This window comes from Polypterus senegalus, chromosome 3 (assembly GCF_016835505.1).
Source record: "Polypterus senegalus isolate Bchr_013 chromosome 3, ASM1683550v1, whole genome shotgun sequence".
Taxonomy (NCBI): Eukaryota; Metazoa; Chordata; class Cladistia; order Polypteriformes; family Polypteridae; genus Polypterus; species Polypterus senegalus.
The window spans coordinates 105,176,744-105,189,883 of NC_053156.1; the positions used below are offsets into that span (position 1 = coordinate 105,176,744).

The 13,140-nt window shown below is 37.4% G+C and overlaps 1 protein-coding gene across 3 annotated transcripts in view; it reads left to right on the forward strand.

Moving 5' to 3' along the window:
• sntg2 (syntrophin, gamma 2) overlaps positions 1-13,140 on the forward strand; it is a 732,424-nt gene that overhangs the window by 458,634 nt on the left and 260,650 nt on the right. The gene's annotated exons all lie outside the window — the stretch shown is intronic.

Genomic DNA, 13,140 nt, shown 5'->3' on the forward strand with positions numbered 1-13,140 from the left:
TCATATGTCAAATTCATTACAGAATATTAATGAAGAGCTTAGCATGTGGCATGCCAGGAAGTAGTGCAGCCAGTGATATAGGGGCAGCACTGTACATCTACTGCATAGACTTTGCTGAGCACTGATAGAAATATCTGGGCTTTTGTCAGATGCCTAAGGGACTAGTGGCTTTGTTATTCTTTCCTAAACCAAGATGTGTTGTGCACACATCCGTTGGTCAATGATAATTTTTAAAGCTGTTGACCCATACCCATGTATACCATTGATTAATGTATGGTCTGTCTCCTGCTTCCCAGATTCCATGAATGGCTCCTTGATTTTTCTGACATTAAAGAAGAGATTTAATTTCCTGTCACCCCAGTTCAGAAGGCAAGTTTCTTCTCTTTTGGTGGTGTCATCATCCAGTATAATTATGGAGTTGGAGTTGTATTTGGTGATTTAGACTCAGATGAACAATGAGTATGACTGTGAACTACCGTATATACTCTCATTTAAGTTATCCTGCGGATAAATCGGGGCTTGATTTTACCATATAATTTCCAGTATTTTATAATGTTGGTCGTATAAGTCGAATAAAGAAAACTCACGCTATTGATCCACGAGTTTGTGATATGCTAATGCCCACCTGAGAGAGTAACCACGGAGCACACTGCCTTATTTTTTCTATGTATTGTGCCTATGTATTGGACCACACGGTAATACCAGAACTATTCCGAAGTGACGTTTGCACTGTTTTGTGTTTTTTGTATCTTACACCCTCATACACCTTTATTGTAAGAGCATCAATTATCTACAACGGAGCGTTCGATCAGAAGAAAATATGACGCTGGTTTTAATTAAAAGTTGTTGACGTGGTGAAAGAAATTGGTGTCTGAGAAACTGGTGCGAGATTAGAGGAAGCAAGAAGATGTGAAAAAAAAAATTTATTTAAGTGTTGCATTTTTGAATGGGCGTATAAGTCTGGGCCTATTTTTATGATAGATTTTTCGATAATTGCAATTCACTTTGGAGTACTGTATTTAGAATCAACATTAGTGAAGTGACTCTGTCAAACCACCAGTTAGCAAGTTAATCTATAAACAATACTCTGGCATAGCAGTTTTAATTACCCAGATGTTCCATGATGGTATTCCGTGCAAAGGATATGGCATCTGGTTGTAAGTTTTTTTTATCTAAATTTAACCGCACTACACCAACTTATATTGCTGAAGTAATATCTAAATTAAATCAACCTACCTGCCACCAAGACCCTGCCCCTACTTTACTGATTAAGGCTTGCACTGACAAACTTTCTACCCCATTTCTCACGTTATCAACTGTAGTTTCTGCACCTGTGTTTTTCCAAGTGAATTAAAAACTGCTGCTGTAACCCCTGTTTTAAAAAAAAACTGGCTCAGATCCCTTACAGCTAAAATTTTATCGCCCAATTTCTGATCTTCCATTTATGACTAAGATCTTAGAAAAGGTTGTTGCTGCTCAACTCAATGATTATTTAAACTTGCATAACCTGCTTGAGCCTTTTCAATCTGGATTCAGAGCCCTACATAGCACTGAAACTGCTTTACTTAAGGTAGCCAATGACTTACTTATAACCGCAGATTCTGGAATGACCGCTATTCTAGTTCTTCTTTACTTGAGCACAGCATTGCATACAGTTAATCATATTATTTTACTGTGCCAACTTTCAGCTATTGGTATCTCTGGTGCTGCTCTTTCTTGGTTCACATCATACCTCAGTGATCGCCAGTATTACGTCATCATTAGGGAATACAAATCTGCCACTACTTCATTCACACAAGGTATCCCTCAAGGGTCAGTTCTCGGTCCAATCCTCTTCAACATTTATATGCTCCTATTAGGAGAGATTATTCGTTGGTATGGTCTGAGCTTCCACTGCTATGCCGATGACACACAACATTATGTAAGCATTGATGCAACCGCAATATCTTCACCTGTTACACTGACTACAATCGGGAAATCAATCATTGGATGACAGATAATTTTTTACAATTCAATCCTGATAAAATAGAAATCTTATTAGTTGGTAATAAATCTATCCTCTCTACCCTTCGTGGGCTAAAAATTGACATTGATGGGATCCTGGTTCAACCCTCAGCGTCAGTCCATAATTTGGGTGTCATCTTTGATCAGCTTCTTACTTTTTAATCACACATTAGCTCAATAGTACAGACAGCCTTTTTTCATCTTTGCAACATTTCTTATCTGCATTTTTTTTCTCAAGTGTGAAAGATACTGAGACACTCATTCACACTTTCATCACTACCCGTCTGGACTATTGCAATGCTTCGTTTTATGGCCTCCCAACTAAATATATCAATAGATTACAATATGTTAATAATTCTGCTGCTCGTTTACTTACACGCACTAAACAATCTGCTCACATCACTCCTGTAACCTTTACATTGGTTACCAGTTTCTTCAAGAATCAATTATAAAATTATCCTTCTCACCTTTAAAGCCCTTCAAGGGTTAGCCCCTCATTATTCTTCGGAGCTGCTGCTTCCTTACACTCCTGCCCGTGCATTATGATCATCGGACCCTAAGTTACTCACTGTACCTAAATACAGGCTAATAACTATGGGTGGCAGTGCTTTCAGAGTGATAGCCCCTAAAATTTGGAATTCTCTGCTTCTCAGCCTTCACGAGGAAAAATCTATTATTAATTTCAAACTTCTGTTAAAAACACATCTTTTCAATGAGTATTATTCCTTTTCGTGTATGTAATTTCTACTGTCTTCTTAATGTGTGTATTGAATTGTAAAGTGTCCTTGAGTGTATGAAAGGCGCTACATAAATAAAACATTATTATTATAAGTAATTTCAGAAGTAGTGCACACCAACAACTTTAGATGCTGAAATTCTAAACTTCTATAAATATCTCAGAGTTAACAGTCACTAGTGGATTTTTATTGCCCATAACTGATGTGCTGATATCTCATTTTAAAGTGCTGGAAATGGTGGAATCTGTAAAATTTTCCCTTAGCTCTAAAACCTGACCATTGCTACTTTTTCTTGCTTACATCTGGATTAAAGCAACACTTTGGCAATTGTTGTTATATCATTCATATTCACAGACTTGCCATAATTTGTAATGAAACCCAGAGATTGGTGCCATCAGCAAAATATCATCTGTGAAATTTAGTTAGTTTAGTTGTTTAAATTGAATGAATAAAGAAGTAGCAATAAGATGCTTCCTGTGGAACACCATATTCAGAACAAGGCGCTTAGAGATGTTGTCCTTCAGCTGCTTAGAGGATTAACACTAGAATCTCAGAAGTCTTTGAAAAAACTGGTAATCCTGGCCCACCTTAAATCCATTCGCACCTTTCCATCAGCATCTTTTGTTTTGTAAATGCATCGATCAGCGCAAGTAGCAAGCAGCCTGCTGTCCCATCCCCCTTCTTGATGGAGCTCAGCTCATGGGCAAAAAGTTCTCCCAGCTCAAACCAAAGCTCCTTATCTGTGTGTGAGATTCCAGGAGTTGTATAGGGTAAATAATACAGTATATCGTTATTTGGAATACATGAATCTCATGTGTGTTCCGTGTCTACATAGATCTGGGTAAGTGTAGGATAATATCAAATAACCATGTGCACTTTTACTCAAGGATATAACTAAAGAAAGGTAAAGGATTAAGCAACCATATTATATCCCTGCCACTTCAACTCATTTTATGTCAGTGCTCCAGTAGCAACCCCTGGAAAATTCATATATTTCACAATTTATTAAAAAATGAGAGGAACAGTTAAAATTTATATCTGGAGAGTTTATTTACTGTTTATTATCAGTAATGTAATTGAGAATAATTTAAAACAGTAACTTTATTGTATTGGACTGTATTGGACTGAATAAGATACTGTAAATAGTGTTTCTAGTGGTAATGACCCTGAAATAGCTGGTTCATTAGGTTAGTATGTGAGATACAACTGTTTGTATAATTTTGTGTGTTCTTGTGATTTGAGTAAACAAAAAAGAACTTTGATATAACTGACCCTTGTGCATAAACAGGAAAGGCTTACACACAGGCACAGAAATTGTGTTCCACCTCATTTTATTAGTGAATGGTATACTTGTTTGTTTGATGCTTTGTCCAAACAGCATTGGATATTGGTTAGGAACTAAGCCTCAAAAAGGCACCAGTACACAAGGCAGAGTCACTCATTAACTCATGCACTAAAACTTTAAAAATGGCATTCAACCTAAGATATTAGTTGACACCAAAGTACTTAGAAAAAAATCTCTACATAAACAGAGGGAATTCCACACAAATAATGCTGTGGATAACTTGGTTTATAATAGAATATTGGTTTGAAAAATACAGGTATGGTATCTGTGTTTCAAGTGGATAACAAAGAAAAGAGTAATGTCAAGTTAAGTTCATTTCTGCTGCACATTCTAAAATCCTACAAAACGATTAGCTTCAGGCTGACACTTCATTATGAAGTGAGCATGTTAAACAAGGAACAGAGAAGATGAATAAAACAAAAATTAATAACAAAACATATGGATCCGTAGAAGCAAGTTAGGAATGCATTGTTCCAAACAACAATGATGTTATTAAAGTGTGTATTAAAAGCTGGTAAACAAGTCAAAAATAACTTACTTTCAAAGGCATAACTTATCAAAGATTACAGTTCACCAAAGTATGTGTTATGTATAGAATGATTTTCAGTACTTAAATAAATATACTTGCAGGTACTTCCTCTCATCAACAGTTTCACATATTGTTTACAAATAAATGCATAAAAATATATAAATAAAGTTATTATGGTGTATCATGAACAATGATACACATTTATGTACTACTGCAAATTTAGTAATGTTAGCATTTACTCCCCCGGGTGGAATTGAAGAGTCGCATAGTGTGTGGAGGGAACAATCTCCTGAGTCTGTCAGTGGAGCAGGACAGTGACAAAAGTCTGTCACTGAAGCTACTCCTCTGCCTGGAGATGACACTGTTCAGTGGATGCAGTGGATTCTTCATGATTGACAGGAGTTTGCTTAGTGCCTGTCGCTCTGCCACAGATGTTAAACTGTCCAACTTTACTCCTACAATAGAGCCTGCCTTCTTAAAAAGTTTGTCCAGACGTGAGGTGTCTTTCATCTTTATGCTGCCTCCCCAGCACACCACCGCGTGGAAGAGGGCACTCGCCACAACCGACTGGTAGAACATCTGCAGCATCTTATTGCAGATGTTGAAGGATGCCAACCTTCTCAGAAAGTATAGTCGGCTCTGACCTTTCTTACATAGAGCATCAGTATTGGCAGTACAGTCCAATTTGTCATCCAGCTGCACCCCCAGATATTTATAGGTCTGCACCCTCTGCACACAGTCACCTCTGATGATCACAGGGTCCATGAGGGGCCTGGGCCTCCTAAACTCCACCACCAGCTCCTTAGTTTTGCTGACTGGACTGGTCAAATGTTCCATTCTAGTTTTACAAAAAGCTATAGGAAAAAATGAAGTTGATGTTTAGCATAGCAGCCATTTGCCATTCTAGGCCTTTATGTGGATATCAATAACAAGGTTATGACTCTCTTCTTGAAAAGAACACCTTGTTCTCTACAGAGTATAAGGGAAACAGTGGCCCCAAATATACAGTACAGGCCAAAAGTTTGGACACACCTCCTCATTCAATGTGTTTTCTTTATTTTCATGACCATTTACAGCACTCCATCACTCTCCTTCTTGGTCAAATAGCCCTTACACAGCCTGGAGGTGTGTTTGGGGTCATTGTTCTGTTGAAAAATAAATGATCGTCCAACTAACCTGACTTCTGCACAACACAACTGCTGGTCCCAACCCCATTGATAAAGCAAGAAATTCCACTAAATAACCCTGATAAGGCACACCTGTGAAGTGAAAACCATTTCAGGTGACTAACTGTTGAAGCTCATCGAGAGAATGCCAAGAGTGTGCAAAGCAGTAATCAGAGCAAAGAAGATTTTTGAAGAAGCTAGAATATAAAACATGTTTTCAGTTATTTCACCTTTTTTTGTTAAGTACATAACTCCACATGTGTTCATTCATAGTTTTGATGCCTTCAGTGAGAATCTACCAATGTAAATGGTCATGAAAATAAAGAAAACACATTGAATGAGGAGGTGTGTCCAAACTTTTGGCCTATACTGTATTTAATCCATGTTCATAAGTTAGGATTGAGGTCATTATGGAGTTCACTAATGAATGACAGCAGTGACAGTTTTGTCACTGTTGTACAGGACTGTAATGATAAAGTGGAAATCCATGAACAGAGCTTTTTTATTTAACAGTAAGCTTACATCAGTATCTTCCCTTATGGTCATGTACTCAGGGTAGCGAACATAAGAATGTTATCACAATTGCAAGTAGAGTTCCTTTGTCAAACTGCTGGGTTCATTCTCTAGCATAGTGTGAGAAGGTTAGTTTTATTCAAGGACCTGAGTAGAACATGCTGATTTCCTAGATCAAACGGAACCAGTTGAAGTGTTTTGAATATTATCTAAGGATACTGTCTGGACATCTTCCCCAGGATGTACACTAGGGACATCCCACTTAGGGAACACAGCTCAAGGGATGATACTGCATCTTTCAGCTGTTCCCAGAGATTTCCCAGAGTTTCCTGGAGACCCTTTTTGATACATTGTGCTGTGTGGCCTGTTCAAATCAGTGTGCTGCCACTAGAACAAGCAGATCAAGAATAAAATGACATCAGCTGACCAACTCCAGATATTACTAACTGGCCCTAGAGACAGAATTTGAAACAGCCTACTTATCATTTAAATTAGAATTTCAAAAACTGTGTTGACTGTGTGTGAATTAATATCAATATGTATATATTAATATATACACCTTTATATATAAATAAGTAAAATAAATAACCAAAAAACATAAAACACAATGCAATTGTATAATTATTCCAAGAATAAAATGTCCTTCAATTTTTTTTTTTATTCTGTTAAAAAAATAATCTGCCCTGAGAATAATTCATTAAACAGCAAAATCTTTAGTACAGATGACCCATGAAATCTGGACATTAGGATTAAAAACCTTTAGCTGAATTGTAGAACTTGTTATTTGTAAATCCCATCATAATGCAGGGAGAGGGAGTGACAATTTGAGTGATTCCTCAACAGAGACAAATGGTACCATTTGTCTCGACCTTGATTCGCTCAGGATTGTATTCAGCAAAATGTGAAGAGAAGCTGACAGAGATGTTCACTTAGGTGCAATAAGTTCAATTAGTGCTAAGCAACCTTATCTTTTCCTGGCTGGCAGAGGACTCTGTTTAGCTCAGTGGTTAAACTTGCTTCTCTTTGATGTGTCAGATTGTCAGTTTTGAGACAAACTTTGGTTTTCTCTGTTAGAGTACAAATTGTATTATCAGGATAAAGAGAAGAATACAGAACCTATTTTAAATTATCTAGGAAGGTGGTGGTTAATCTGATAACCTTTGTGCTACTAACTTTATAGGTCTCCCCTATTGCTTTATTTTCAATTTTAAATGACTTCAGCTTCTTGGCTACATTATGATTGCATTTCACTGACATCTTCTAGTGTAGACTTCTCTCCTGGAAACAAAACATATTGTACTTAATCCTTACAATTTCAGGTCAGCTTCACATTGATGGTCTGGTCTCAGTTTTGCATTTTAATGGAGTACCCTACTGAAAAATGATACTCAAGGTCAGTTCAAAACTAATACAAGAGAGTGACTTTCACATCCCTTCATTCCAAAAACGGTGTACAATTAAATATGTAGTTGGATGAATTTCAGTGACTCCAAGAAAACTGACTATTGTTCAATGTAATATGCTCCATCCAATAATGATGTTTTTTAATATGTTGTATACAACATAAGAGTTTTTTAGTGATGGCCAAGAACAAAAAAATAATCTTACTTTTTCATGGGGAATGTGGTAAACAAATTTTCTGGCAGAATGGGCATCTATGGAAAATCAATGCCTGACCACAGCAAATAATATAAGAGTTTTCATACAACTGGATGACTTGACCACTTTTCCTTCTTAATCATTGGTGAAGAGTCATCTGTTAAATTCAAAATCTCATTCCTATGTCAAAGCATTTCCTCTGTGTGCACTACTCTGAATTTACAGTTTTTAATATTTTAGCAAAAAATACATGCTTTTGGCCCATTGAAAATATATAACTGGATGACTTGACATGTGGATTAAGCATATGAGGTTTTTCTAATGAATGTTTTAATCCTGTTTGCTGCAGTCCAGTGTTGGTTTCATAAATGGCCATTCTATCAGAACATTTGTTATCTGCACTCTCCATTAAAACAGGAGATTAAGATTTTTGTTAGCCATCACTATAAACTACATGAGCTAAGTAACATTAAAAATAGCATTTTTGATTGGAATACTCCTTTAAGGCAGTAGACCTTAATTATGGACCTGGAGGGTTGTAGTGGCTGCAGGTTTTCCTTTCAACTAGTTTCCTAATTAGAAGACAGTCCTTGCTGATCATGAAACATGGTACTTATTTGGTTGTTAGAGTTTTCATTCCTCCTAGAGAAGTTTAACTGCAGTTTAACTGCACAGTTTCCTTCTCTGGGAACATTATCCATGTGTTTTGTGGACAGAACAGATTTTAACATAACAGTTCTTCCAATTCCCCTCTTATTTATTTCTAAATATTTTTTAACACAAATACTTCATGGTGCTTATGCACAGGTTTAAAAGAAAGCAAGATAGCTGGAGAGCTGCTGGTTTATTGGTTTCTGCATTACATTATTAACTTATGTCTCCTTAAGACTGGGGTGTCCAACTCCGGTCCTGTTGGGCTGCAGTGGCTGCAGGTTTTCATTCTATCCATCTTCTTAATGAGCTGTTTTTGCTGCTGATTAACTTAATTTGCCTTTATTTTAATTGATGTGACTCAGACCTCTTAGTTGGTTTCTTTTTCTTTAATGAGCAGCCAAACAATAATGAGACATAAAACAAGCTGCCACATGAACGGCTAACCCTGAAGATAAAGAAAGGTGAAGGTCTTGGTTGTGTTGGTCTGCTCAGATCATCAAAACATCTTGACAGTGGTCTTAGAAAAAATAGAAAATCAGGAATCCGTTATGGCAGAACCAGAGTAGCAATAAGTCATGATATTCAATAATTAATGGAACAGCAAGAATTGGCTTCTTATTAAGAAAATGATTGGAGTGAAATTGGCTTGAGTTTGACATTCCAATTTAGCTGGTCAACGGTTGGCTCGTTTCACATCTCATTTATTTTTGGCTCCCATTTAATGAAGAAAAATTAATTTAGAGGACTGACTCCTTAAAAACAGGGCTACTCAAATGAAGGCAAAAGGAGTTAACTAGCAGTAAAAACTGCTTGCTGATCAGGAAAAGGGTTAGAATGAAAACCTGCAGCCATTGTGGTCCACTGGGACACGCCTGGATTAAGAAAACAGGCAAAAACTTAACTGCAGCTGGTAAAAACGGAAATAGGCAATTAAGGGTTCTGAATTGTAACACGCAAGATAACTAAAATGTAGTAAATAGTAGTGAGATGGTAGTAGATTCACACCTTGTGGCATGGATTGTGGACTATCTTACAGACAGACCTCAATATGTACGTCTTGGGAACTGCAGGTCTGACATCAATACAGGGTGCCGAGGGGACTGTACTTTCTCCGGTCCTGTTCAGTCTATATACATCAGACTTCCAATATGACTCGGAGTCCTGCCACGTGCAAAAGTTCGCTGATGACACTGCTATTGTGGGCTGCATCAGGAGTGGGCAGGAGGAGGAGTACAGAAAGTTAATCAAAGACTTTGTTAAATGGTGCGACTCAAACCACTTACACCTTAACACCAGCAAGACCAAGGAGCTGGTGGTGGATTTTAGGAGGCCCAGGCCCCTCATGGACCCTGTGATCATCAGAGGTGACTGTGTGCAGAGGGTGCATACCTATAAATATCTGGGAGTGCAGCTGGATGACAAATTGGACTGGACTGCCAATACTGATGCTCTATGTAAGAAAGCTCAGAGCAGAATATACTTTCTGAGAAGGTTGGCAGCCTTCAACATCTGCAGTAAGATGCTGCAGATGTTCTACCAGACGGTTGTGGCGAGTGCCCTCTTCTACGCGGTGGTGTGCTGGGGTGGCAGCATAAAGATGAAAGACGCCTCACGCCTGGACAAACTTGTTAAGAAGGTAGGCTCCATTGTAGGATTAAAGTTGGACAGTTTAACATCTGTGGCAGAGCGACGGGCACTAAGCAAACTCCTGTCAATCATGAAGAATCCACTGCATCCACTTAACAGTGTCATCTCCAGACAGAGGAGTAGCTTCAGTGACAGACTTTTGTCACTGTCCTGTTCCACTGACAGACTAAAGAGATCGTTCCTCCCCCACACTATGCGACTCTTCAATTCCACCGGGGGAGTAAATGCGAACATTAATTTTATTTTAATTCTTTTCATTTTTATTACTATTTAATTTAATATTGTTTCTTTGTATCAGTATACTGCTGCTGGATTATGTGAATTTCCCCTTGGGATTAATAAAGTATCTATCTATCTATCTATCTATCTATCTATCTATCTATCTATCTATCTATCTATCTATCTAAATAAATGGTTTCTAATTAAGAAATTGATTGAAATGAAAACCTGTAGCCACAGTGGACTGCCAGGACTGTAATTGAAGCCCTCTGATCCACAAAGTAACTAAATTTGTCTTTGATAAATGAAAGCGCTAACAAGGCATATAGTGAAATGTCAAGTTTCATTGTCAGCAAGGACTGTCTTATAATTAGGAAATTGACTAAAATGAAAACCTGTAACCACTACGGTCCTCCAGGACCAGGATTGAGGAACCCTGCTTTAAGGTGAGGTGCTACATTGGACAATAGTTCATTTTCTTGGAGCCACTGAAGTTCATTCATAACATATTCCTTTTTATACTGTTTTCTGCATGAAAGGCTGGATTATGAAAGGATGTAAAGGACACTCTCTTTTAAATAAGTCTGAACTGTTGGAGTATTTAAGTACATCTACTGTACTTGAGTTCTGAAAAAGTTATTGTTTTGTGAAATTAGCCTCTTCCAAGGTTTATGTTTTAAAAGAGCTGTGCTGGTTGCAGAGCTGTTTTATAAATACTGCCCTTAAGTAACTGGAATTTAGTTTAGTGATAATTTGGTATCCTGCTTAAATGGTCAATGTCACTTTTTCTGTCAGGCCATTGTTATCATAGAAGGGATGTGCAAACCAACATGAATGCTTTGTCAGGAACACTGAGTAAACCATTTAACTTGAGTAGCCTGACCTCACGGATAATCTCCCACATTCTACAATGAGGTAAATAATATTATAGCATTCTCAGACTTGCTTCATCTAGTTCAGGGCTTTAGGGGGCCAATAGTTAGGAAATAGCCCTGGACAAGGTGCCATTTCATTGGTGCAGGAACTGAACCAGGACACTGGATCTGTGAAATTGTAGAACTATATATTTTGTGCCACTCCCAAAATAAAATATATCATCAGTATATTTTTCATCTTTAGAAAGTTTATCAGCTAATCAAATTTTCTGTTCTTAATTTTAGGGATCTTTAATTGTTCTTTTTATTTTTCTGAATCAAAGAGATTTCTGGTAGATGGTTTAACACTAGAATTACCAGAGCATATGAGAAAACTTGTAAATCCAGCCCACCTTAAATCTGTTCGCACCTCTTTATGGTACTTGTGAAAGTTAGCTTTTTTCAATTTTATTTTCTCAATCACGATCACGCTCTAACACCCCCCACCCCCGCCTCTCCTGATCTGACTCTAAGTAACAGCGCCAGTGTAAATGTACACCTGATCTGATGCTGTTCGTTTTCAAGTAATATTGCATAAGTGCGATGATGTTTTCTGATTGGTACTATTCAGGTCAATGATTTATTCAGAATGTCACATATATTGTCTCTTTCTTTCAGGTGTGTAACAGAAACCATAGCATAGGGAGAAGTGTGCGCATTGCAACAGGTACACATGTCGTAAATGTAGGAAAGACGGTCCTTGCGTGTGTGTGAACTGTTAACATTTGAATTTGATGATTGCATACAGCGCTGAACTGACCTCATAAAAGGTCATAAAATTACTAATTCCAAATATCATATATACCTACGTCTCTGTTTTTTTTTTTTGAAATCATAAACCATAAGGTGCATACTAATTCTGCGTGAGCACGAACACTCAATAAAACTGAATAAAAAAAAATCAAGTGACAGTCAGATACGAAGAAGGCAGATTCACCAGCGTTTGTGTGTCAGGTTTTATCCCTCCAGATCAGAGATTATCCAGTTCCATTGCCACAAAACACCACTCACATCTACAGGTACTCCCAATTTCAAATAAAAACTAACAGTGTCAGATCCCTAAGGCAGTAGTATGTATCGTGATTGTGAAGTGAAGTGAAAAAAAAAAACGGTAACTTTTACAAGTACAGTACTATAAATGTACACGGTCTGTTACAGACACAAACCAAATGTATGTGTGTACTGCATAATATTAACAATAAGATCAGCTCACTACTGAAAATGGCAAATATAGGAGGCAGTGGGGATCGAACTGGGGACTTTTGATTACAAGTCAGCAAATCATACTGCTATGCCACAGAAGCTGTTGTATTGTCCTTGATCCTTTTGTGAAAGTGTTTTTGATCTTTGGACTTCAGGCTTCACACATTCTATAGTTTATGCCTACATTTTGTAAGATTTATTACTAAAATATGAAAAAGTTTCTGTTTTAACTATGTGTTTACAAAGATTACTGTAGAAATGGAACACACATGAAATGCATGTGTTCCAAATAATGATCTATTATTTCCACTGTAAAACTCCAGCAGTTCACTCCCAGATAATCAAACAAGTCATGAGATGTGAGAACTTAATGAATGTTCTGCGACGGTGGGGGATGGAATAGCAGGCTGCTTGCTGCTTGTCTTAATCGGCATCATTTACAGGACAAAAGACGCTGACAGAGAGGTGTGAACGGATTTACGAGTTTTCTCATAGGCTCTGGAAATTCTAGTGTTAAACAAAATCTTGCTTTCAGTTACTATTAATAGACAATATTGACTTGAGTCAAGCTGGAAGACCAAATAGAAACCAGTTTTACAATTGAAGATTT